This window comes from Pseudophryne corroboree, chromosome 2 (genome assembly GCF_028390025.1).
Source record: "Pseudophryne corroboree isolate aPseCor3 chromosome 2, aPseCor3.hap2, whole genome shotgun sequence".
NCBI lineage: Eukaryota > Metazoa > Chordata > Amphibia > Anura > Myobatrachidae > Pseudophryne > Pseudophryne corroboree.
Window position 1 is genome coordinate 509,666,362 of NC_086445.1, and position 12,560 is coordinate 509,678,921.

Here is a 12,560-nt window from a genome sequence, read left to right on the forward strand (position 1 = left end):
GGCAGCGTCTGAACTGATAGTGACAGTTCTGTACCATAACCTGAGATACCTTTGGTGAGAAGGGTAAATTTTGACATGAAGGTAAGCATCCTTGATGTCCCGAGACATCATGTAGTCCCCTTCTTCCAGGTTTGCAATCACTGCTCTGAGTGACTCAATTTTGAATTTGAACCTCTGTATGTAAGTGTTCAAAGATTTTAGATTTTAAAATCGGTCTCACCGAGCCGTCTGGCTTCGGTACCACAATAGTGTGGAATAATACCCCGTTCCCTGTTGCAGGAGGGGTACCTTAATTATCACCTGCTGGGAATACAGCTTGTGAATGGCTTCCAAAACTGCCTCCCTGACAGCGGGAGACGTCGGTAAAACAGACTTTTTGGAAACGGCGAGGGGAATACGTCTCGAATTCCAATTTGTACCCCTGAAATATTACCTGAAGGATCCAGGGGTCTACTTGCGAGTGAGCCCACTGCGCACTGAAATTCACTGAGAACGGGCCCCCACCGTGCCTGAACTTGTAAAGCCCTAGCGTCATACTGAGGGCTTGGCAGCGGCGGAAAAGAGTTTCTGTTCCTGGGAACTGGCTGATCTCTGCAGCCATTTTCCTCTCCCTCTGTCACGAGCAGAAAAGAGGAACCCTTTTGTCCGTTTGCCAACCAGGACTGCGCCTGATAATACGGCGTCTTATTTTGAGAGGCGACCTAGGGTACATCCCCTTTTTTAAGGCAATTCCAAATGCCGTTTGGAATCCCTGACCACTTTACTGGTAGATACAAAGCACTTATACTTGATGCCAGTCGGCAAATATTCCGCTGTGCATCATGCATATATAGAAAAGCATCTTTTAATTGCTCTATAGGCAATAATATACTGTCCTTATCTAGGATATCAATATTACCAGTCAGGGAATCCGACCACGCCACCCAGCACTGCACATCCAGGCTGAGGCGATTGCTGGTCGCAGTATAACACCAGTATGTGTGTAAATACATTTTAGGATACCCTCCTGCTTTTTATCAGCAGGATCCTTAAGGGCGGCCATCTCAAGAGAGGGTAGAGACCTTGTTCTTACAATCGTGTGAGCGCCTTATCCCCTGTAGGGGGTGTTTCCCCACGCACCCTAACCACTGGCGGGAAAAGGTATACTGCCAATAACTTTTTAGAATTATCAATTGTTATCGGAGGAAAACCCACGCATCATCACACACCTCATTTTATTTTTCAGATTCAGGAAAACTATAGGAAGTTTTTCCTCACCAAACATAATACCCCTTTTTTGGTGGTATTCATATTATCAGAAAAGTGTAAACATTTTCCATTGCCTCAATCATGCAATGTGTGGCCCTATTGGAAATCACGGTTGTCTCTTCACGTCGACACAGGAGCCAGTATCCGTGTCGGCGTCTGTATCTGAGGTAACGGGCGCTTTAGAGCCCCTGTATGAGACATCTGGACATGCACAAGCTGAGTAGCCGGCTGTCTCATGTCAACCACTGTCTTTTATACAAAGCTGACACTGTCACGCAATTTCAACAGTACATCCACTCAGGTGTCGACCCCCTAGGGGGTGACAACACTATTACAGACACTCTACTCCGTCTCCACATCATTTTTCTCCTCATACATGTCGACACAAAAGTACCGACACACAGCACACACACAGGGAATGCTCTGATAGAGGACAGGACCCACTAGCCCTTTGGGGAGACAGAGGGAGAGTTTGCCAGCACACACCAGAGCGCTATATATATACAGGGATAACCTTATATAAGTGTTTTTCCCTTTATAGCTGCTGTATTGTTTATACTGCGCCTAATTTGTGCCCCCCTCTCTTTTTTAACCCCTTTCTGTAGTGTAGTGACTGCAGGGGAGAGCCAGGGAGCTTCCCTCCAACTGAGCTGTGAGGGAAAATGGCGCCAGTGTGCTGAGGAGATAGGCTCCGCCCCTTTCTCGGCGTCCTTATCATCCGTTTTTCTATATGTTTTGGCAGGGGTTAAATGCATCCATATAGCCCAGGAGTTATATGTGATGCATTTATTTTAGCCATATAAGGTTTTATCGATTTATTGCGTCTCAGGGCGCTGCCCCCCCAGCGCCCTGCGCCCTCAGTGACCGGAGTGTGAAGTGTGCTGAGAGCAATGGCGCACAGCTGCGGTGCTGTGCGCTACCTTATCTGAAGACAGGATCGTTTTCTGCCGCCGATTTCACCGGACCTCTTCGCTCTTCTGGCTCTGTAAGGGGGCCGGCGGCGCGGCTCCGGGACCCATCCAGGCTGAACCTGTGATCGTCCCTCTGGAGCTAATGTCCAGTAGCCTAAGAAACCCGATCCACTCTGCACGCAGGTGAGTCCGTTTCTTCTCCCCTTAGTCCCACGATGCAGTGAGCCTGTTGCCAGCAGGTCTCACTGAAAATAATAAACCTAAACTAAAACTTTCACAAAGAGCTCAGGAGAGCCCCTAGTGTGCACCCTTCTCGTCGGGCACAGAAATCTAACTGAGGCTTGGAGGAGGGTCATAGGGGGAGGAGCCAGTGCACACCAGCTAGTCCTAAAGCTTTCTTTAGATGTGCCCAGTCTCCTGCGGAGCCGCTATTCCCCATGGTCCTTACGGAGTTCCCAGCATCCACTAGGACGTCAGAGAAATCATATTTGTAGCTGTATTTACAAAACATACTGTGCATGTGGTAGATCCATCAGGTAACACACTCGCACAGACATTGCAGTTAAGCTGCTTTTTTGATTTTGCCGGTGCTTTACTCATTATGTACACAGACAAACAAATATACAAAGACAGACAAGTCCCACGACTCAGTAAAATGTTACTAAAGTGTGTATACGGCCGAAGTGCAGTGCACGTGGCCAGACTATATGAAACCTGATCCAAATTCCTACTAACACCCCTGCTCCATCCGGTGGCAGACTGTTGTAGGACAGCAAACTTACTAGAAGATTCAGGAAGTAGAGTTAAAATGGCCTCCAGCCATGTGCTTCCATGTTATACATGTATAAGAAAACCACATTGTCAGGTTATATTAACACAGTATAATTATGTATAACCTATGTTAAAACAGACAACCCTTTTATGTATTACAGGCTTAATAGCCAGATAAGAGGGACAATACTACTGCCAGATCCGTGGCGCTGTGAGGTATAATGCTTCCCCCCCCCCCCCCCCCACGATCTCCCCTTGTGCAGCATCACTGCTTGTAGCGCTGGCAGACCGTGGCAGCAGTGAGAGCTGACCGCGGTCTGTTTAATGTGGACACTGCCCACAGCAGAGCTTCCCCCCCCTCTCCCGCCGTGAGCCGGAGAGCAAATGGAGGCGGGGAAGTGAGGCAGACGGCCAGCGGCGGCGGCAACTTCCGCTGCGATCAGGGAGCAAGTGTAGGAGCCGAGGGAACCGGCCCGGGAACGGAGACAGACGCCCAGCGGCGGCAGCGTGGCTGTACGCGGCAGGGCGGAGAAGCAGGCAGCGGGAGGCAGGTGCTGGGAAGCGGCTGCGGGCGGTAAGGGCAGAGGGACACGTTACACAGCGGGGCGGCAGCATGAGCGCCCCGCTTCCCATTAAAGGAGTGGCTGCAGTGTGAGCTGCCTGTTACCTTATTCCAGTGGAGGCTATGACGAGGCTTCTGTAGCAAGCTCCGTCCAGCTCTCTCCTGCTCAGTGAAAGTAGCTGAGCTGTGGCTGGTCTATGGCGGTGCTCCTCTCGGAGCACTGACAAGCCAATAGCTGCTGCTGCAGCAGCACCAACAATCCCAGACCCAAGCTTCTATGTAAACTGGGAAGGGATTGTGCTTAAAAAGTAAAATTGAAAATAAGAATTTACTCACCGGTAATTCTATTTCTCGTAGTCCGTAGTGGATGCTGGGAACCCCGTAAGGACCATGGGGAATAGACGGGCTCCGCAGGAGACTGGGCACTCTAAAGAAAAGATTAGGTACTATCTGGTGTGCACTGGCTCCTCCCTCTATGCCCCTCAGACCTCAGTTAAGGAAACTGTGCCCGGAAGAGCTGACATTACAAGGAAAGGATTTTTGGAATCCAGGGTAAGACTCATACCAGCCACACCAATCACACCGTACAACTTGTGATAACCTTACCCAGTTAACAGTATGAACAACAACTGAGCCTCACTCAACGGATGGCTCATAACAATAACCCTTATTTAAGCAATAACTATATACACGTATTGCAGAAAGTCCGCACTTGGGACGGGCGCCCAGCATCCACTACGGACTACGAGAAATAGAATTACCGGTGAGTAAATTCTTATTTTCTCTGACGTCCTAGTGGATGCTGGGAACTCCGTAAGGACCATGGGGATTATACCAAAGCTCCCAAACGGGCGGGAGAGTGCGGATGACTCTGCAGCACCGAATGAGCAAACACAAGGTCCTCCTCAGCCAGGGTATCATACTTGTAGAACTTTGCAAAGGTGTTTGAACCCGACCAAGTAACCGCTCGGCAAAGCTGTAAAGCCGAGACCCCTCGTGCAGCCGCCCAAGAAGAGCTCACCTTCCTTGTGGAAAGGGCTTTTACTGATTTTGGATGCGGCAATCAAGCCGCAGAATGAGCCAGCTGAATCGTGCTACAGATCCAGCGAGCAATAGTTTGCTTTGAAGCAGGAGCACCCAGCTTGTTGGGTGCATGCAGGATAAACAGCGAGTCAGTCTTCTTGACTCCAGCCGTTCTGGAAACATATTTTCAAAGCCCTGACTACGTCCAGCAACTTGGAGTCCTCCAAGTCCCGAGTAGCCGCAGGCACCACAATAGGTTGGATCAAATGAAACGATGATACCACCTTTGGGAGAAATTGGGGACGAGTCCGCAATTCTGCCCTGTCCACATGGAAGATCAGATAGGGGCTTTTACATGACAAAGCCGCCAATTCTGACACACGCCTAGCCGATGCCAAGGCCAACAGCATGACCACTTTCCACATGAGATACTTTAGTTCCACGGTCTTAAGTGGCTCAAACCAGTGGGATTTCAGGAAATCCAACACAACGTTAAGATCCCAAGGTGCCACTGGTGGCACAAAAAGGGGCTGAATATGCAGCACTCCCTTAACAAACGTCTGAACCACAGGCAGTGAAGCCAGTTCTTTTTTAAAGAAAATGGATAGGACTGAAATCTGGACCCTAATTTTAGGCCCATAGACACTCCTGACTGTAGGAAGTGCAGGAATCGACCTAGCTGGAATTCCTCTGTAAGGGCCGTCCTGGCCTCACACCAAGCAACACATTTTCGCCATATACGGTGATAATGCATTGCTGTCACGTCCTTCCTAGCCTTTATCAGCGTAGGAATAACTTCATCCGGAATGCCTTTTACCGCTAGGATCCGGCGTTCAACCGACATGCCGTCAAACGCAGCCGCGGTAAGTCTTGGAACAGACAGGGCCCTTGTTTCAGCAGGTCCTGTCTGAGAGGCAGAGGCCATGGGTCCTCTGTGCGCATTTCTTGCAGTTCCGGGTACCAAGTCCTTCTTGGCCAATCCGGAACAATGAGTATTGTTCTCACTCCTCTTTTTCTTACAACTCTCAGCACCTTTGGTATGAGAGGAAGAGGAGGAAACACATATACCGACTGGAACACCCACGGTGTCACTAGCGCGTCCACAGCTATCGCCTGAGGGTCCCTTGACCTGGCGCAATATCTTTTAGCTTTTTGTTGAGGCGGGACGCCATCATGTCCACCTGTGGCAGTTCCCATCGATTTGCAATCTGTGTGAAGACTTCTTGATGAAGTCCCCACTCTCCCGGGTGGAGGTCGTGTCTGCTGAGGAAATCTGCTTCCCAGTTGTCCACTCCCGGAATGAACACTGCTGACAGTGCTTGCACTTGATTCTCCGCCCAACGAAGAATCTTTGTGGCTTCCGCCATTGCCACCCTGCTTCTTGTGCCGCCCTGGCGGTCCACATGGGCGACCGCCGTGATGTTGTCTGACTGAATCAGCACTGGTTGGTCTCGAAGCAGGGGCTCCGCTTGACTCAGGGCGTTGTATATGGCCCTTAGTTCCAGTATATTTATGTGCAGACAAGTCTCCTGACTTCACCACAGCCCCTGGAAGTTTCTTCCCTGAGTGACTGCCCCCCATCCGCGGAGGCTTGCATCCGTGGTCACCAGGACCCAGTCCTGTATGCCGAACCTGCGGCCCTCGAGAAGATGAGCACTCTGCAGCCACCACAGAAGAGACACCCTGGCCCTGGGGGACAGGTCGATTAACCGATGCATCTGAAGATGTGATCCGGACCATTTGTTCAGTAAGTCCCATTGGAAGGATCTCGTATGGAACCTGCCGAAGGGAATGGCCTTGTATGAGGCCACCCTCCTTCCCAGGACTCGAGTGCAGTGATGCACTGACCCCTGTTTTGGTTTTAATAGATTCCTGACCAGTGTCACGAGCTCCTGAGCTCTCTCTATCGGGAGATAACCCTTTTCTGGTCTGTGTCTAGGATCATGCCTAGGAGAAGCAGATGAGCTGTAAGAACCCACTGCGACTTTGGAATATATAGAATCCAGCCGTGTTGCCGTTACACTTCCAGAGAAAGTGATACGCTGTTCAGCAACTGCTCTCTTGATCTCGCTTTTATGAGATCGTCCAAGTACGTGATAATAGTGACACCTTGCTTCCGCAGGAGCACCATCATTTCCGCCATTACCTTGGTGAACATTCTCAAGGCCGTGGAGAGACCAAACGGCAACCTCTGAAATTGGTAATGACAATCCCGTACCGTAATTCTGAGGTACGCCTGATGAGGTGGATAAATGGGGACCTGAAGGTATGCATCCTTTATGTCCCGAGTCACCTTTCAGGCTTGCAATAACCGCTCTTAGCGATTTCAACGTGAACTTGAACCTTTTCAGGTATATGTTCAGGGATTTTAAATTCAATATGGGTCCCACCGAACCGTCAGGTTACGGGACTACAACATGGTCGAATAATAACCCCCTCCTTGTTTTGACCACCACCTGGTGAAGATACAATTTGTGAATTGCAGTTAACACTGTTTCCCTCTCGTGGGGGGAAGCCGGCAGGGCCGTCGGTGAGGGGGCATCTTCTCAAAATCCAGCTTGTATCCCTGAGACACAATATCTATTGCCCAGGGATCTAACATGGAGTGAACCCACTTGTGGCTGAACTTACGAAGGCGTGCCCCCACCGGGCCCAGCTCCGCCTGTGGAGCCCCAGCGACATGCGGTGGATTTTTGTAGAGGCCGGGGAGGACTTCTGTTCCTGGGAACTAGCTGTGTTGTGCAGCTTCTTTCCTCTGCCCCCGCCTCTGGCAAGAAAGGACGCACCTCGGACTTTCTTGTTTCTTTATTTGAAAGGCTGCATTTGATAATGTCGTGCTTTCCTAGGCTGTGCAGGAATATAAGGCAAATATCAGAATTACCAGCTATAGTTGTGGAGACCAGGTCCGAGAACCCTTCTCCACACAATCCTCAGCCTTCCATATGCCTCTTAAGTCAGCATCATCTGTCCATTGCATATTCTACAGGACACGTCAAGCAGAAATCGACATAGCTTTGACTCTAGGACCCAGTATACTCATGTCTCTTTGGGCATGTTTTATATATATATATATATATATATATATATATATATATATATATATATATATATATACAGGTTGAGTATCCCTTATCCAAAATGCTTGGGACCAGAGGTGTTTTGGATATCGGATTTTTCCGTATTTTGGAATAATTGCATACCATAATGAGATATCATGGTGATGGGACCTAAATCTAAGCACAGAATGCATTTATGTTACATACACACCTTATACACACAGCCGGAAGGTAATTTTAGCCAATATTTTTTGTAAGTTTGTGCATTGAACAACGTGTGTGTACATTTGCACAATTCATTTATGTTTCATATACACCTTATATACACAGCCTGAAGGTCATTTAATACAATTTTTTTAATAACTGTGTGTATTAAACAAAGTTTGTGTACATTGAGCCATCAGAAAACAAAGGTTTCACTATCTCACTCTCATGCAAAAAAGTCCGTATTTCGGAATATTTGGATATGGGTTACTCAACCTGTATATATATATATATATATATATATATATACATATCTCTTAAGACAGCATCTTTAATATATATATATATATATATATATATATACATATATATCTATATGCATACTAGGGTCTCAATCTCTGCTGATAAGGTACCTGTCCACGCTGCCACAGCGCTATAAACCCATGCCGACACAATCGCCGGTCTGAGTAGTGTACTAGAATGTGCACGCTATCTGCAGGATCCCTGAGAACAGCTAGTGCTACCGTCTGGGCAAACATGACACCCTAGGGGAAGATTCCCATCACATCCTGGCCCTAGTGGGGAAAGGATACTGCCTGAGAATTCCTTGTGGGAAGCTGCAGTTTCTTGTCTGGAGATTACCACCCTTTTTCCTCATGAGAGGAGGGAAATTTACCTCAGCTTTCTTCCCCTTAAAAATGTGTACCCTTGTGTCAGGGACATGAGTCATCAGTGATATGCAAATCATCTTTTATTACAATAATCATATACAGGTTGAGTATCCCATATCCAAATATCCGAAATACGGAATATTCCGAAATACGGACTTTTTTGAGCGAGAGTGAGATAGTGAAACTTTTGTTTTTTGATGGCTCAATGTACACAAACTTTGTTTAATACACACAGTTATTAAAAATATTGTATTAAATGACCTTCAGACTGTGTGTATAAGGTGTATATGAAACATAAATGAATTGTGTGAATGTAGACACACTTTGTTTAATGCACAAAGTTATAAAAAATATTGGCTAAAATTACCTTCAGGCTGTGAAACATAAATGCATTCTGTGCTTAGACTTGGGTCCCATCACCATGATATCTCATTATGGTATGCAATTATTCCAAAATACGGAAAAATAAGAATTTACTCACCGGTAATTCTATTTCTCGTAGTCCGTAGTGGATGCTGGGTACTCCGTAAGGACCATGGGGTATAGACGGGCTCCGCAGGAGACTGGGCACTCTTAAAAGAAAGATTAGGTACTATATCTGGTGTGCACTGGCTCCTCCCTCTATGACCCTCCTCCAGACCTCAGTTAGGGAAACTGTGCCCGGAAGAGCTGACATTACTAGGAAAGGATTTGGAATCCAGGGTAAGACTCATACCAGCCACACCAATCACACCGTACAACTCGTGATAACTATACCCAGTTAACAGTATGAACAATAACTGAGCCTCTCCCAACAGATGGCTCATACAATAACCCTTTAGTTAAGCAATAACTATATACATGTATTGCAGAGAGTCCGCACTTGGGACGGGCTCCCAGCATCCACTACGGACTACGAGAAATAGAATTACCGGTGAGTAAATTCTTATTTTCTCTGACGTCCTAGTGGATGCTGGGTACTCCGTAAGGACCATGGGGATTATACCAAAGCTCCCAAACGGGCGGGAGAGTGCGGATGACTCTGCAGCACCGAATGAGCAAACTCAAGGTCCTCCTCAGCCAGGGTATCAAACTTGTAGAATTTTGCAAAAGTGTTTGAACCCGACCAAGTAGCAGCTCGGCAAAGTTGTAAAGCCGAGACCCCTCGGGCAGCCGCCCAAGAAGAGCCCACCTTCCTCGTGGAATGGGCTTTTACTGATTTAGGATGCGGCAGTCCAGCCGCAGAATGTGCAAGCTGAATCGTGCTACAGATCCAGCGAGCAATAGTCTGCTTTGAAGCAGGAGCACCCAGCTTGTTGGGTGCATGCAGGATAAATAGCGAGTCAGTTTTTCTGACTAGCCGTCCTGGAAACAAAGTTTCAGGGCCCGGACTATGTCCAGCAACTTGGAATCTTTCAAGTCCCTAGTAGCCGCAGGCACGACAATAGGTTGGTTCAAATGAAACGATGATACCACCTTAGGGAGAAATTGGGGACGAGTCCTCCATTCTGCCCTTTCCATATGGAAGATCAGATATGGGCTTTTACATGACAAAGCCGCCAATTCTGACACACGCCTAGTCCAAGCTAAGGCCAAAAGCATGACCACTTTCCACGTGAGATATTTTAGCTCCACGGTCTTAAGTGGCTCAAACCAGTGGGATTTTAGGAATCCAACACACGTTAAGATCCCAAGGTGCCACTGGAGGCACAAAAGGGGCTGAATATGCAGCACCCCTGTAACAACGTCCGAACTTCAGGCAGTGAAGCCAGTTCTTTTTGAGAGAAAAAGGGATAGGGCCGAAATCTTGGCCTTTATGGATCCTAATTTTAGGCCCATAGTCACTCCTGACTGTAGGAAGTTCAGGAATCGACCCCCCTGGAATTCCTCTGTAGGGCCTTCCCGGCCACACACCAAGCAACCTATTTTCGCCATATACAGTGAAAAAGTCTTGCTGTTACGTCTTTCCTAGCCTTTATCAGCGTAGGAATAACTGCATCCGGAATGCCCTTTTCCGCTAGGATCCGGCGTTCAACCGCCATGCCGTCCAACGCAGCCACGGTAAGTCTTGGATCAGACAGGGTCCCTGTTGCAACATGTCCTGACTGAGAGGCAGAGGCCATGGGTCCTCTGAGAGCATTTCTTGCAGTTCCTGGTACTGAGTCCTTCTTGGCCAATCCGGAGCAAAGAATATTGTTCACACTCCTCCATTTATTACAATTCTCAGCCCTTGGGTCTGAGAGGAAGAGGAGGGATTATATAGACCGACTGGAACACCCACGGTGATACTAGTGCGACCACAGCTATCGCCTGAGAGTCCCTTGACCCAGTGTAAAACCTTTTTTATCTTTTTATTGAGGTGGGACGCCATGTAGTCCACCTGAGGCAGTTTCCATCAATTTGCAAAACTGCGTGAAGACTTCCTGATGAAGTCACCACTCTCCCGGGTGGAGGTCGTGTCCACTCCCGGAATGAACACTGCTGACAGTGCGCTTACTTGATTCTCCGCCCAGCGAAGAATTCTGGTGGCTTCTACCCTCGCCACCCTGCTCCTTGTGCCTCCCTGGCGGTTTACATGAGCCCCTGCGGTCTGACTGGATCAAAACCGGTTGGTCGCGAAGCAGGAACTCCGCTTGACTTAGGGCGTTGTATATGGCCCTTAGTTCCAGGATATTGATGTGAAGGCAAGTCTGTTGGCTTGACCACAAACCTTGGAATTTTCTTCCCTGTGTTACTGCCCCCCACCCTCGGAGGCTTGCATCCGTGGTCACCAGGACCCAGTCCTGAATGCCGAATCTGCGGCCCTCGAGAAGGTGAGCACTCCACAGCCACCACAGTAGAGACACCCTGGCCCTGGGGGATAGGGTGATTAACCGATGCATCTGAAGATGTGATCCGGACCACTTGTCCAGTAAGTTCCATTGTCCTTGCATGGAACCAGCCGAAGGGGATGGCCTCGTATGATGCCATCATCCTTCCCAGGACTCGAGTGCAGTGAAGCACTGACACCTGTTTTGGTTTTCAATAGATTCCTGACCAGTGTCGTGAGCTCCTGAGCTCTCTCTATCGGGAGATAAACCCTCTTCTGGTCTGTGTCTAGGATCATGCCTAGGCGAGGCAGATGAGCTGTAGGAACCAACTGCGACTTCGGAATATATAGAATCCAGTCGTGTTGCCGTTTCACTTCCAGAGGTGATACGCTGTCCAGCAACTGCTCTCTTGATCTCGCTTTTATGAGATCATCCAAGTATGCGATAATAGTGACACCTTGCTTCCGCAGGAGCACCATCATATCCGCCATTACCTTGGTGAAATTGGTAATGACAATCCCGTACCGCAATTCTGAGGTACGCCTGATGAGGTGGATAAATGGGGAAACGAAGGTATGCATCCCTTATGTCCCGATTCATTTCAGGCTTGCAATGACCGCTCTTAGCGATTCCATCTTGAACCTGAACCTTTTCAGGTATATGTTCAGGGATTTTAATTCAATATGGGTCTAACCGAACCGTCTGGTTTCGGGATTATAACATGGTCGAATAATAACACCCTCTTGTTGAAGGAGGGGACCCTTGACCACCACCTGTTGAAGATACAATTTACGAATTGCAGTTAACACTGGCTCCCTCTCTAAGGGGGAAGCCCGCCGGGTCCTCGGTGAGGGGGCATCTTCTCACAGTCCAGCCTGTATCCCTGCGATACAATTTCTATTGCCCAGGGATCTAACAGGGAGTGAACCCACTTGTGGCTGAACTTACGAAGGCGTGTCCCCACCGGGCCTAGCTCCGCCTGTGGAGCCCCAGCGACATGCGGTGGATTTTTGTAGAGGCCGGGGAGGACTTCTGTTCCTGGGGACTAGCTGTGTTGTACAGCTTCTTTCCTCTGCCCCCGGCTCTGACAAGAAAGGACGCACCTCAGACTTTCTTGTTTCTTTATTCGAAAAGCTGCATTTAATAATGTCGTGCTTTCCTAGGCTGTGCAGGAATATAAGGCAAAATATCAGAATTACCAGCTATAGCTGTGGAGACCAGGCCCGAGAACCTTTCTCCACACAATCCTCAGCCTTCCATATGCCTCTTAAATCGGCATCATCTGTCCAATGTATATTCTACAGGACACGTCAAGCAGAAATCAA